This window comes from Hippopotamus amphibius, chromosome 3, assembly GCF_030028045.1.
Source record: "Hippopotamus amphibius kiboko isolate mHipAmp2 chromosome 3, mHipAmp2.hap2, whole genome shotgun sequence".
NCBI classification, from domain to species: domain Eukaryota; kingdom Metazoa; phylum Chordata; class Mammalia; order Artiodactyla; family Hippopotamidae; genus Hippopotamus; species Hippopotamus amphibius.
In genome coordinates this window covers 1,736,202-1,748,922 of record NC_080188.1, presented here as the reverse complement: position 1 = coordinate 1,748,922, position 12,721 = coordinate 1,736,202, and the positions used below count along the sequence as shown (strand labels likewise).

General features: G+C 40.6%; 1 pseudogene; it reads left to right on the top strand.

Annotated features, from left to right (window-relative positions):
- Positions 1–8,250: 8,250 nt before the first annotated feature.
- LOC130848050 (probable ATP-dependent RNA helicase DDX10) lies at positions 8,251–9,122 on the top strand (annotated as a pseudogene).
- The last annotated feature ends 3,599 nt before the right edge of the window (positions 9,123–12,721 follow it).

Here is a 12,721-nt window from a genome sequence, read left to right as displayed (position 1 = left end):
TTAAGTCCCTCAGAAGTCCTATCAGAAGTGTTTTGATATGTCATATATTAGTCTTAGTTTTGTTTTGTTTGTTAAATACAAAATTTCCTTTGTTAGGAATGAACTGACCATGTTTTCATAATGATCAGTTCGGCATGCTCTAAGACTCAGAGCTAACAAAAGTCCTTATGTTAGTAAAATATTTCCTGACTTTCTCTCTCCAGGCAAAATCTGATACTCCATTCTTGGCTCTTATACAGCCTTACACAGACCATGACTATAGCACTTATGTTATTGTATTGGAACTGACAGCATATCTGGAGCCACTAAAAAATACTGAGCTTGTTATTCCTTATGATCCTAGTCACCTAAATAGTGTCTAATAGATTGCATTAGCATTCATTTTCTCATTCATTAAAAAAATACAAATGAGGACTCTGTCTAATAGGTGATGCTTTAGTCACTGAATAAACAGTGAATGAAATGAACAATGTACTTCTACTACTTCTGTAGTTACAGTGTATAAGCACAGTATTAAACATACTACAGGGGGCTTCCCTGGTGGCGCAGTGGTTAAGAATCTGCCTGCCATTGCAGGGGACATGGGTTTGAGCCCTGCCCTAGGAAGATCCCACATGTCACGAAGCAACTAAGCCCGTGTGCCACAACTACTGGGCCTGTGCTCTAGAGCCCGTGAGCCACAACTATTGAGCCCATGTACTGCAACTACTGAAGCCCATGTGCCTAGAGCCCGTGCTCTACAGCAAGAGAGGCCACCGCAAGGAGGAGCCTGTGCACCACAACGAAGAGTAGCCCTGGCCGCAACTAGAGAAAGCCCGTGTGCAGCAACGAAGACCCAACACAGCCAAAAGTAAATAAATAAATAATAAATTAAAAAAAAAACATATTACATATATTACCTGATATACTTCTCTTAAACACTCTGAAAATTATATAGCATCCTTGCTCTACGTGTAAAAACTCTAAAACTCAGAGTCTAAGAAGCAGCTAGTGATGTGATTCTCACTTCTTTAACTATTCTTCCTCCATTTGTTTTTCTCACCTAGTGTGGGCCAGTCATTGAGATTTGTGGATGTTACAGTGACTGTGAAAGGCACATAATTCAATTATTTGTTGCTGTGATACAACTCTAGGATACAGGGACTTAAGTAGCCATGCTACCTTTGCTCTCAATTTTCAGGAATTTGGATGGTTCATCCTGATGCACTTGGTGAGAGTTATGCTTGGAAGATCCACTTCCGAATGGCATCATCACTCATGCTTGTTGCCCTGGTTCCCCTCGCCACCTCTCTCTCCACTCGTCTCCTCTCCGTCTCCTCCCCTCCCCTCAGCTCCTCGCCTCTCCTCCTCTTCCCTCTCCCTGCTTTTCTCTCCTTTTCATTCCTTCTTCCCCTCTCTCCCTCAACCCTCTTTCTCCTCCCCCTCCCTCTCTCTCATTCTCTCCCTCTGAGATTTCTCAAACTCTAGGCCTCTCCCCACTGCTTGAAGTTCTCAGAGCATGGATGTTTCCGGGTGGGAGTACATAAAATTGGCTTCTTTCTGTCATGCATATCTCAATTTCAATGTTAAAACCTCAGAGAAGTCTTCCATGAACAACTAATCTAGGATAAGTCAGCAACTATCAATTTTTTCACCCAGTATTCATTCTCTGCAGAACATTGATCAATATCTTATATATTTATTAACTTATTCCCCATAATTCCCATTTACTTATTCATTCATGTTCTCAGTAAATATTCATTGAGCATACACATGTATCAACAGCTATTATAGATATTTAGCAAACATCAAGAGTGAAGAAAAAAGAAGGCACTAAGATTCCTGATGGCATGGAGTGTGTACTCCATAAAAGCAGGAGTCCAGTCTGCCCTCCTCACCATTGTATATGCAGAGACTGGAAACAGGCCTGACATGCAATAGATCCTCAATAAACATTTTTGACTGACCAAATGAATGAGAGTGGGGCTGCTATAAAAAGGGACAGGAGGAATCTTAGAGTCCACCAGGAGAACTCATGATCATTTGAAGATGAAGGGAGAGCTCCTTGCAGAGGTGATATTTAAGCTGAGAATCAGAAGACGAGCTGAAGTGAGTGATGGCAGCAACATCCGTGGAGACAGGACTTTCACCAGAGTGCTCTGCGTCCCAGTGATGGAAATTAGACCTGAGATTCAAAAAAAAAAGGGGAGCCTAAGGGGAAGGAGTATGCAGTTTTCTCTTTTGGAGGGATTGAAGCTAGGATTTATACTAATTTTTATAGTAATTTTGAACTGTTAGCTATTGAAACCGTATGTTATAATTATATACGCAGAAAGAGGGTTTTCATAACCACCATAGTACATTGGCTTTTCAATGACTGATCTTGAAACTGATGCTCCCAAATGTTAAACGTGTTTTCAAATTAAATCTAATATTTATTTTAAATTAAATACCTAGTAATCCTCTTTAAATAATGGATTCAAGATGTATTGGAATTTTACTTAGGATCTTCAACAGCCCTTTAATATTTTTACCTGGAGGGTATGTGCTGGAAGCCCCTCTTTACCTCCAAGCTTCTTTCATCAATTACTGTTTATTCACAGCCTCTTTATTTGATTCTTGTAAGTCCTGCATGATCTCACTGATTCTAAGACTCCAATTTCCACCCGTCCTTAGGATATCTCCTGTTTTAAAGATATGACATTTACTCCTACTCTACTTTCAGAGTGATGGGGAAAATGCTATTTCAAGATTTATCCACATTTGGTTTTGCCTCACATAACATCTCACTACGGTACCTTTTAGTTTCAGAAATAAGTTCATCTATAAATTACAAAGCCACAAGGCAATGCACAACATGTATAAATTTGATAAGTATTCAAACACTGAGATATATTCTTGAGGATGTTAGTGCTTCATAGTACAATAAACAAATCGCACATTTAAGCCAGAAGTTTAAGCAAAATAAAACCATATGTTACGATGTGTGATCTCACCAGACCTGTGCCCCATACACTGTTAGGTAGAGTCACTAAGCCCATTCTCCCAGTGTTTCATTTTATAACAAGGGTCTTACATTCAGGTAGCACTGGACTCTCCCTGACCCCTCACTCCCATGGAAGATGAGTGATCTAGGAAGTGAGGGAGAAGAAACTAGGTGGGTAGAGCTCAACTTGCTCCCCGTTCAGCTTTAGTCTGGCCGCCAAGAAGCTTGTATTCTGGCCCGTTTTTGTCCCCAGTGGTTAAGTTTACTGGTAAAGGCTCCCTCCATGTGGGGGAAGCGGTGCTACCTGTGACAAGGTGAGCCGTGCTCTCCAGCAGCTCCATCAATTCTATGACTTATATTTGTCCCTCCATATGATAAACTTTTTAATATATCTTTTAAGTGGTTCAGAAGTTGAGTGGGAGATAGGAGACCCTTCAGGTATTAACACTGTAGGAACAACGTGGAAAGTAAATGGGAGTATATGATATAAAAGTTGAACATAACTGGGCTCCTTGTTCTTTTTTTTTTTGCCATTAAAAGTTTTGTGTTCTTAGGTAAATCATTTAGACTCCCTGAAACTCTGTTTTTCAGTCATCAAACTGAGGGAAATGGGCTAGATTAATGCTTTACAGACCCTAAAGTACTCACTATCCCCGAGAAGCGGAGGAAGGCCGAGTGGAGGAGAAGCAGCTTTGGAGTTCCCACATCTGCTTTATCAAAGGGCAGCTCTACTTCTAGCAAAGATGGAGCTTCCCAGTAGGACTTTGCAACTAAATATTTGAAAACAATTCCACTAGATGATGTCTATTATTTCGTCCATCTCTGACACAGTGTGTCTACGTGTAAAAAGACCAGGCAGTGACTTGATATAACAGGAATTATGCAGACTTGGACAAAAAGATCAGCCTAAGTTTGGATCTTGCCTCTAACATACACAATGACATTGGGCAAGATGCAGAGCAGAGTTCTTGGATGGATAGATGGATAGATGATAGATAGATAGGTAGATAGATAGATAGATAGATAGATAGATAGATAGATAATGTCATTGTTGCTGCACATGGGGAATTCCTGAGATTACAGAGAGTATTCAATAATTGCTAAGGCATTCTTAACCTCTGCTTTTCCATTTTCCAAAGGGAAAGCCTTTCAATAATCACATGAAATATTTATACGATGCTTTAAACCATTTTTACACATGCCTTGTCTCAATTGATTCACATGATTCTCTAGGATAAGTCTACATTAATTTCCTCCTTTTTAAAGTGAGTAAACTAGCTCAGCGGTCTGCTCAAGGTCATGCAGCTAATAAATGGCAGGCTTACGGTCTGAACCTGGGCTCTCCAGTGTTGACTCTGTCCTAGGGCCCCTGGACCAGTAAGCCAGCTCTGAATGTGTCATACATATTCAGTTTCACCCATCCTCATCACTTTTTCTGGTTCAGCTCACCCACGCGACTCCCGTAAAATGAAACTGGCGCTTGTTTACGGCCCTGGCAGTGGGTTGTAAGTCAGCTCATCTCCTGAGGCAGCCGTTGTGAAGCAGCATGTGCGGTGACCCCTCAGCCTGAAGTCGCGTGCCTTTGTCATCCTTGTCATTGTTCAGCATTAATAGCTGCCCTGCTACTCCTTACACACACTTGCCAAGTATTCACCTCAAGGTCTTTGCTCTCAAAGAGACTTAACTTCCAAGTCTGAAAAAAATGCAGACTGATAAGCAGGACTGTCAATGTTTGAACTTGATACTTGATTTTTCACTCCAGGTGAGATACTATTGAAAACCAATAGCATTCCAAAGAAGATTTCTGGAGAGTGAAGTGGTGCTTATCTCTCAAAGGATGCTGTGTAGAGACAAGTTTTGTTGATGTGGTTACAGTGAGCCAAATTCCACGGAAAATATAACCCAATTCTGCCATTTTGTCCCAATTTCTATCCATGTAACAGTAACTATTTTCTAGGTTAAAAAGCTAAACAAGCAGTGGAGCTTTGCCTTCGTAATGATATTTTTACTACAGGTCTGCTATGAATACGGTTCCTAAAGTTTCTTTGAACTTACCCCAAATTTCAACTAATTTCCTTCACCCTTCTCACTCTTTCTAGTCTACTTTCTCAAGTCACTCATGAAAAACAGCTAATAAACAGTTAAACAGCAAGAACAGCAACAAGCCCAGCAGCACAGGCCCAAAGGGCCAGCAGGACGTTTAACGAGGACCGAATAGGACCCATTATTCCTTTTATATGTGTGCTATTCACTGATGCCCCACATCTCCTCCTACATCAAGTGCTGTCACCTTAGCCTTACCAAGACACCCAGACTTTGATCCAGTGTCATCATCTCCTAGTGAGTGGCCGCATCCGCTGTCATTGATTATTTCAGTGCCTCCTAACTGACTTTTCTACCTTTGTCTTATCAACAGAGTCTCATCCCAACACATCAGCCTAGGTGACCTTATGATGTAAACCAGATATGGTCTTTCTTTTGTTCTAAGCCCTGCAATGACTGCCCTTCTCCCTCAGTCTAATTCCTACAAGGGACTATGAGATCTTACCAATTCTGGCTTCTTGTTAGCTTTCTGCCTACTCTCTCCCTTGTTTCTTCTGCTCCACGCACACTGACCTCTTTGTTCTACATACACACCTGGCCCAGGCACCTCCCGCCTGGGGCCTTTTACTATCGATACAATTGCCTTTACTTGGAAAGCCCTGCTCTGAGATCTCAGTGCAACCCTGTCCTTCTTCTGCAGGTCTGTAATCAAATGCTATCATTCCAGTGAGGATGTCTCTAACCACTCAAAAATAGCACATTGGTACTCTTTATCCCCCATACCTCCTCTATTTTTATTCTGAGTCCAGAGTGACATGTTACATCTTTTGCTCACTATTTTGTTTTTTTGCTGCCTTTCCTATCTGGACGCTTAACTCCACAAAGACAGGACTGTGACTTGTATCATTCCATGCTTAATTCCCAAGCCCTAAACCAGTGCCTGGTGCTTGCTGGGTATCCATTAGATATTTATGGAATGACTGGCTCTGCCTCGTATGTGCTCTGCAGATTGAGCGCTGATCAGTACAAAGAAACTGGGTCTCTGTGCTGCATCCTCCCCAGGATCTAGTTTGGTTACATGATTTCTAGCAACATTAGCTGTGTAAGTTTGCACAAGCCAATCAGCTTTAATTTTCTTTTTTTTTTTTAACTTAGAAAATGTATATTCAAGTCACTAGTAACTGTGAAATTTAAGTGAGACAATGTGTGTGAAAATAAGGTTTTAAAATTTGATGTAAATATTTACTTTGCTATCCTTGTATAAACGTTTACTTACATTAGCTATTCGTGTTAACTTTCTGACACAGTGGTGTGGAGACACCCCAAAGCACACTCTGAAAGAGCCCAGTGTAGTCACAACCCAGGAGGGTGTGTAAGCTCCACTGGTTATAAAAGGGGTTTCAAAGTGGAAAAGGGATTCTAGCAGCATTCAATAACTATTTACTTTTTAGGTTTTCATCCAAAAATTTCCTTCCTTCATTCGGGCTTCCTAGGTGGTGCAGTGGTTGAGAATCCACCTTCCAATGCAGGGGACACAGGTTTGATCCCTGCTCCAGGAAGATCCCACATGCCGCGGAGCAACTAAGCCCATGTGCCACAGCTATTGAGCCTGTGCTCTAGAGCCCGTGAGCCACAACTGTTGAGCCTATGTGCTGCAACTACTGAAGCCCATGTGCCTAGAGCCCGTGCTCTGCAACAAGAGAAGCCACGGCAATGAGGAGCCCGTGCACCACAACAAAGAGTAGCCCCCACTCACTGCAACTAAAAAGAAAGCTGGCACACAGCAAAAAAGACCCAACACAGCCAATAAAATAAATAAATTTATATAAAAAAAATGACTTCCTTCACAATGTCCTCCCTATGTTCCACACGGCTTATATTGGATTTATTTTTTATGTGCTGCTATAGGATGTCAAACTTTATCAACTTGATATTCCATAAATGCAAACAATTATTCAATGCGGGTCCTCTCCACTGAAGGCACCGTAACGTCAGGACATGAACCCTGTTCTGTTCCCACTTTATTTCTAGTGCCTGGCACCCTATCTGTTATGTATTACATATTTGAAACATTTTTTGAATGAACAACAATTTTTTAAAAAGTGTAAGTGTCAGTACTATACCTCAACTGTGAATCCTAATAATACAACTCACCTAAGGGTATTAATTTTTTACCTTGGATTAGACTTTTTGTGTATCTGGTTTATCTTCTAGGTTTTTGTTATCTATATGCCTTGTCAACTTCACTTTATCCACCACATACTTAGTAAGTATCTACTACAATACTATTTTGGAGCGTATTATATACCACAGGCTATTGTGAGTTGTTTAAGTTTACACATTTTTTTTTTTTTTTTGCTTTTCTGTTTCATGTAGTAACGCTTCCGATATGCCTGATCCAATCTCCGTGCATGTTCTCGGATAGTTCTCTCCTTTTTATGGAAGAGGAATCTAAGCCACAGGAAATTCACATATCTTGCCTAAGGCCACACAGCTGGGATATGCAGAATCAGAATCCTAAGTCACATGGTGAGTTTCCAGAATTCACATTCTACCAGGAACATAGAGAGATGAATAAGAAATTCCCCAGACACATGAACGATTTAGTAGTACGGAAATAGAGGTAAATTGATAATTTTGGCATAATTGTTATTGATGCGTGGACGGCCCACTGCATAGAATAAAAGTCTTGGAACTCAAAAGACTCTCAAAGAAGAACAAATGTTGGTTGAATAAAGGATGGTTTGGTTTTAGCACAAAGCTGATCCGGCCTATTCATACTCTGCTCCCCATCCCACTCCACCCCCACACACTCCCGGAAAAAAATAAAACCTTGTAGATATTTGATTAGGTTTGACAGTTTTCTGACTAAAATCATGTATGTGTATATATATATATATATATGATCTTATAAAACACATCCCCCCTGTCACTTTGGAACAGAATTACACAGATTGTGAGCTGCAGCAAAAAAGAAGTGGGATATATTCCTTTTTGAGAAGCCACCTAAAGAAAAGCATATTTTTCTTCAGTTGTAAAGAGGTTTAGTATTTGTACCGGGTGATCTGCCAGCTGCTGGTCTCCCTGGTCTTTCTATCCTTGCCCTCCAGGTGCGACAGCCGCAGGGAGGAGAATGGAAGTTACTGTAATGAACTTGCCCTCAAGAGAGCTGCAGTGTTCTGCGCTGCAGGGGCCGGACGTCCTGGCTCTGAACTGGGTGCCCAGGCTTGACTCTTCATAGGATGCCAACACGTAAAACTTCCAGCTACGAAGAGAATGGTGACACTTTACTAATTTTGCTTCCCTCAGAAGGAAGAGAGATGGTACAGTGGCTTCTCCAGAAGAAAATTCCTGTAAAGAAAATCCAAATGAATTCAGAAAAAATCTTTTAAACATGCAGAAAAACAATGGAATTGTTTTAGCCCCAAATAAAGATTCAGAAAAAAAAAAAAAAATACCTCAAAGGTGTTTTGTCCTCTGCATACATTCAGTATGTCTGGGGAAGGATTAAAAAGTATTTAATATGGGCAAGTTACCTATGCGGAATGTTCCTTGTCTCCTGGTCTTGCTGTGTCCGCATGGGTAAACTTTCTTCAGAGAACGCAGAACCAACCCCCCAGAGAACTGGTAGTGAGCCAGGATAATAAAGTAGTTGAGCCGAGGGCTCCCTCCTTCACCAATGGCGAGGTAGAAGAATTGAAAGCCTACTTCGAAGAGAAAATGTCCCTCCTCCAGAAAGGTGGGAAAAGACCGGAAGGGGCAGAATAGAGACTGGCTAATAGCGTTAGTCGTGAAGAAGAAAAAGAGCAAGAAGATGAATAAAAAAGGAAAGAGAAATTGGGAAAAGCAAACGAGTCTCAACCTCGATCGGTCTCTAACACTGATGCGGTACAGTAGATCGAGGATGTTTCTGTGCAGTTCTTGGATGGAAACGAGGAGGAGGAGGAAGAGGGACTTGATGCTGATTTCTTTAAGGTGAAATGTGCTTGGGTTGGACCTTAAAGAGAATGACACATTACAGAAGAAAGAGCCTTCTAAATCCAGTGTCCAGAAAAAAGTGACAAGGGCCACAGAATCCAAAAACATACTGGAGAGTAACATATATGGTTTATAGGTATGATTTTATAAGTAAAATGTATTGAATAATCCTATTTATATATGCAAAGATTTAGTAATTCCATTGCACATATATTTTCAAGCAATTTTTAAAGCCACAAAAATGTATTATTTATTCAATTCACATGTACTCACATTACTTTCCTGGGGAACTTTATCGGTATAAATGACTCGGTTCACAACAGCTTCTTAACTTCAGTGTAGTTACTGCAAGTAGTTTCTGCAAATATCTCAAGGGAGTTGTGAAATTTCTATCATCAAAAACGTAAATGCAGCATGAAGAGTACACATCTCACAGAAATATGGAGCTGGAAAAAACCTTAATATATAGGTGGTCTCTTTTCGGCTGAGAGAATAGAGGCGCAGAAAGGTGAAGTGACCTCACCAGCATCACACAGAGTGCTGATTCCCAGAGGAGTGCTCAGACCATGTTACTTCTCCATTAACTCTCCTGTGAATCATTTTATGGCTTGAAGACTCCCTACGTAATAAAAGTTTATTGGCCATGTGTCAGGAACTTTGCTAGGTGCCGGAGTTACAACAATTTATGAGACGTAGCCTGTGCCCTAAAGGACATCACAGTCTAATGGTAAAGATAGGCACAAAACATGCTATAGAGTCTAATAAGTGAAAGGCATGCAGAAGAGGAATGCATAATGCAGCCTAGAGAGGTCAGAGAAAAGACTTTGGAAAGAGTAACCCCTAATCTGAGTCTTCAAGGATAAGCAGGGGTAGAACTTTTCCAGGTAGACTGGGGGAGTGGAGGTAGGAGGAGGCCTGTGCATAAGAAAGGATCAGCTAGGCCAAGATAAACATAAGCAAAAGCATTGTAATATATTGGGGAGGGATTGAGGTATAGAGAAAACATAAGCAATTCATTGCTGCTGGAGTATGAAAGGTATAAGGGAAGACAGCACGAAGCAAGTCTGTGTGAGTAGGTCCACATCTTGCAATGCCTAGTGAACCATACTTAGAAAATGTGGAGTGAAGGTAAAATTTTCAATGTGAGTGTCACAGTTGGGTTTGTATTTATAGAACACTGGAATCAGCATAATTCAAAGAGTAAAGAATGAAAGCAGGGGGATTAGCCAGGGAATTAGTGCAATAATCCAGTTTTGAGATTTGGGGGACATGACTAGGGCAGAAAGATTGATATGAAAGCAGAAGAGTGATAGATAGATAGATAGATAGATAGATAGATAGATAGATAGAGACATATAAATGGATATATCAATAAATATACACATTATGTAAAATATGTATTTATTTCATGTATGTATATATGTGTGTGTGTATATATATATATATATATATATGATGTGAAATATTTAGGACTTGGTAAATAACCAAAAGTGATGGCTGAAGGTAAAACAAAAGTGAAGATGACAGCTAAGTTCTTGAGAGATGACTTAGAGTTGACCAACTCAGATGGTACAGAATTAAGTGGAGAATTAACTGGCACATAGTCAATATATAGAGACTGGGGTGGATTCAGGTGAAGGGGCTCAGGGGAGTTTAGTGGGTATGTGGAGGTGACTTGAGCAATCCATCTGATTAGCATGAAACTATGTAACTGGAGGCCCTTGTCATGGGAAAACACATGAGTAACAAGAGTGTAATGGGTGGAGGAAGAGAAGGGGGTAGACACGATCAGAAGGGAGTCTGCAGAGCTATGAAGAGAGGCAGGAGAGAATGATGCTAGAGAATCAAAGAGAAACAGCATTTCAAGATGGAAGGAGCTGCAAATTCAATACAGAATAAAGGTTAAGGAAGAAAAGAATAGAAAATCTCCATTATATTTGAGAATTGATGCTATTGGTATCATGTATGCCAAAAATTTAAATAGATTCTTATGATTTATTGTGGAGGGAATGGGGGTGGGGAATGGAGACGGAGACTGTAGTTGATTATTTTGAAATCATGGAGTAGAATGGCTTGGGAAGGATAAGAGCTTGGAGTAATGTGATTCAAGGATGAGATACTTAGGCTGACAAATACTTATCACTAAGGGGACTGTCTGAATAGAGAAGAGGTTGAAGATAGAGAAGTTAGAGGGTAGAGCACTGATGGTACAAGATTCCAAAGGAGTCAGGGATTAATGAGGTCAAAAGCACTGACAGAGTCAGAGGTGGCCTAAGAATAGGAAGAGGGATCTCATTCTCTGGATGCACAGGAAAGGAAAGAAGTACACATAGTAGTGCAGCTGAGGAGCAGACAGAGGGGAGGAAAGCTGAGAGAGGCCATGCAGAATAGCTTTATTTTCCAAGCAAACTAAGGAATTAATATTGCTGAGCTTCCATTAAGACAGAAGAAAAGAGAAGTCAGAATTGGTGGCCTCAGTAATTTAATTAGAAAGTTTAGTAATTGTGAGGGTGTGAGTTCTTGGAAGGACAAGATTTAGTGATTAGAAAGTAATGTTGTTTGATTTTAAGATTTCTTTTATGCTAGTTTGCTTGACAAAAAAATGTTCGTGATATGGTGTAAGAAGAAAAGAATGAAGCCAGAGCGTAGGTGAAGCCAGTAAATAGAGGAAGCCCAGGAATTTAGGACCTAGTTAGTTGGATGGATCTTGTTCATCATTTGCTTCCTAGGTATATGGTGAAAATATCTAGGATAAAGAATGAAAATCTAAATCAGGCACAGAACCCTTCAATATGGGTTTGTTTGTGGAAAGGTGTGATGCATAATTGGAGTGGTAAAAGCCAGGTGGAATTATCACGGATGGCTTTGTTAAAATGAATATTCTCCGTTGTTGAGTCCTGTAGAGGAAATGATGTCCTTAGGCAGAGCTGGGATTTAGAGAATGGGAGGTAGTAGAGAAAAAAGTCCATGACGAGAGTGAGGAAATAGGTAGATAACCTTCTTTTTCCAAAAAAATAAAAATAAAAATAGTTGAAAGGATTCAGAAATGAAATCAGAAGCAAAAGGAATCAGGCTGCAGTAAATATGGAGAAATAAAAGAAGGAGAAAAGTCCTAAGAAGAATGACAACTCTTTTTGGTCACTCCAAAGAAGCAGAATAAACACTCAACCATAATTTGGTTCTGATGCCAATCCTAATGATGTCACACATACACCAAGAAGTTATGAAAGGTTTATTAGTCACACAGAGATTTTCTGGGAGAACACGGTGAGTTCCGAAACTGGTGCAAGAAGGGCTAGAGAACAGAGAAAGGAGACTAACTTGGGGGTTTCGGGTGGTTAGGAAATGAGGCTGGGGTGAGGACTTCCATGCACTTAGCTGGAGCTTGTGGGGTTTGATCTTCCCATTGGCATCAGAAGAGAGAGAAAGCAGGCTTTCTTATCAGCCTTCCCAGATGGTGGATAGAAGGGGAAGGTAGTGGTGGAGCATGAAAGATGTCAGCAGTCAAACATTAAACATGGAGCCAGACTGTTTCCAAGAGGACTGCCTTTCCTTCAGTGATCAAGGACTATATGGATAAGACACATGGTCAGAAATGCCAGAGTTAAAGTGTTTATGTTCATTAAGCTTAAACTATTCACACATAGATACTAGAGACCATTAGCCTTGAAAACAGGAAATTAAAGTGGCAGAGGGCAGGCAGCCTAGGACTCAAGGAAAGGTTTCCATCACAAA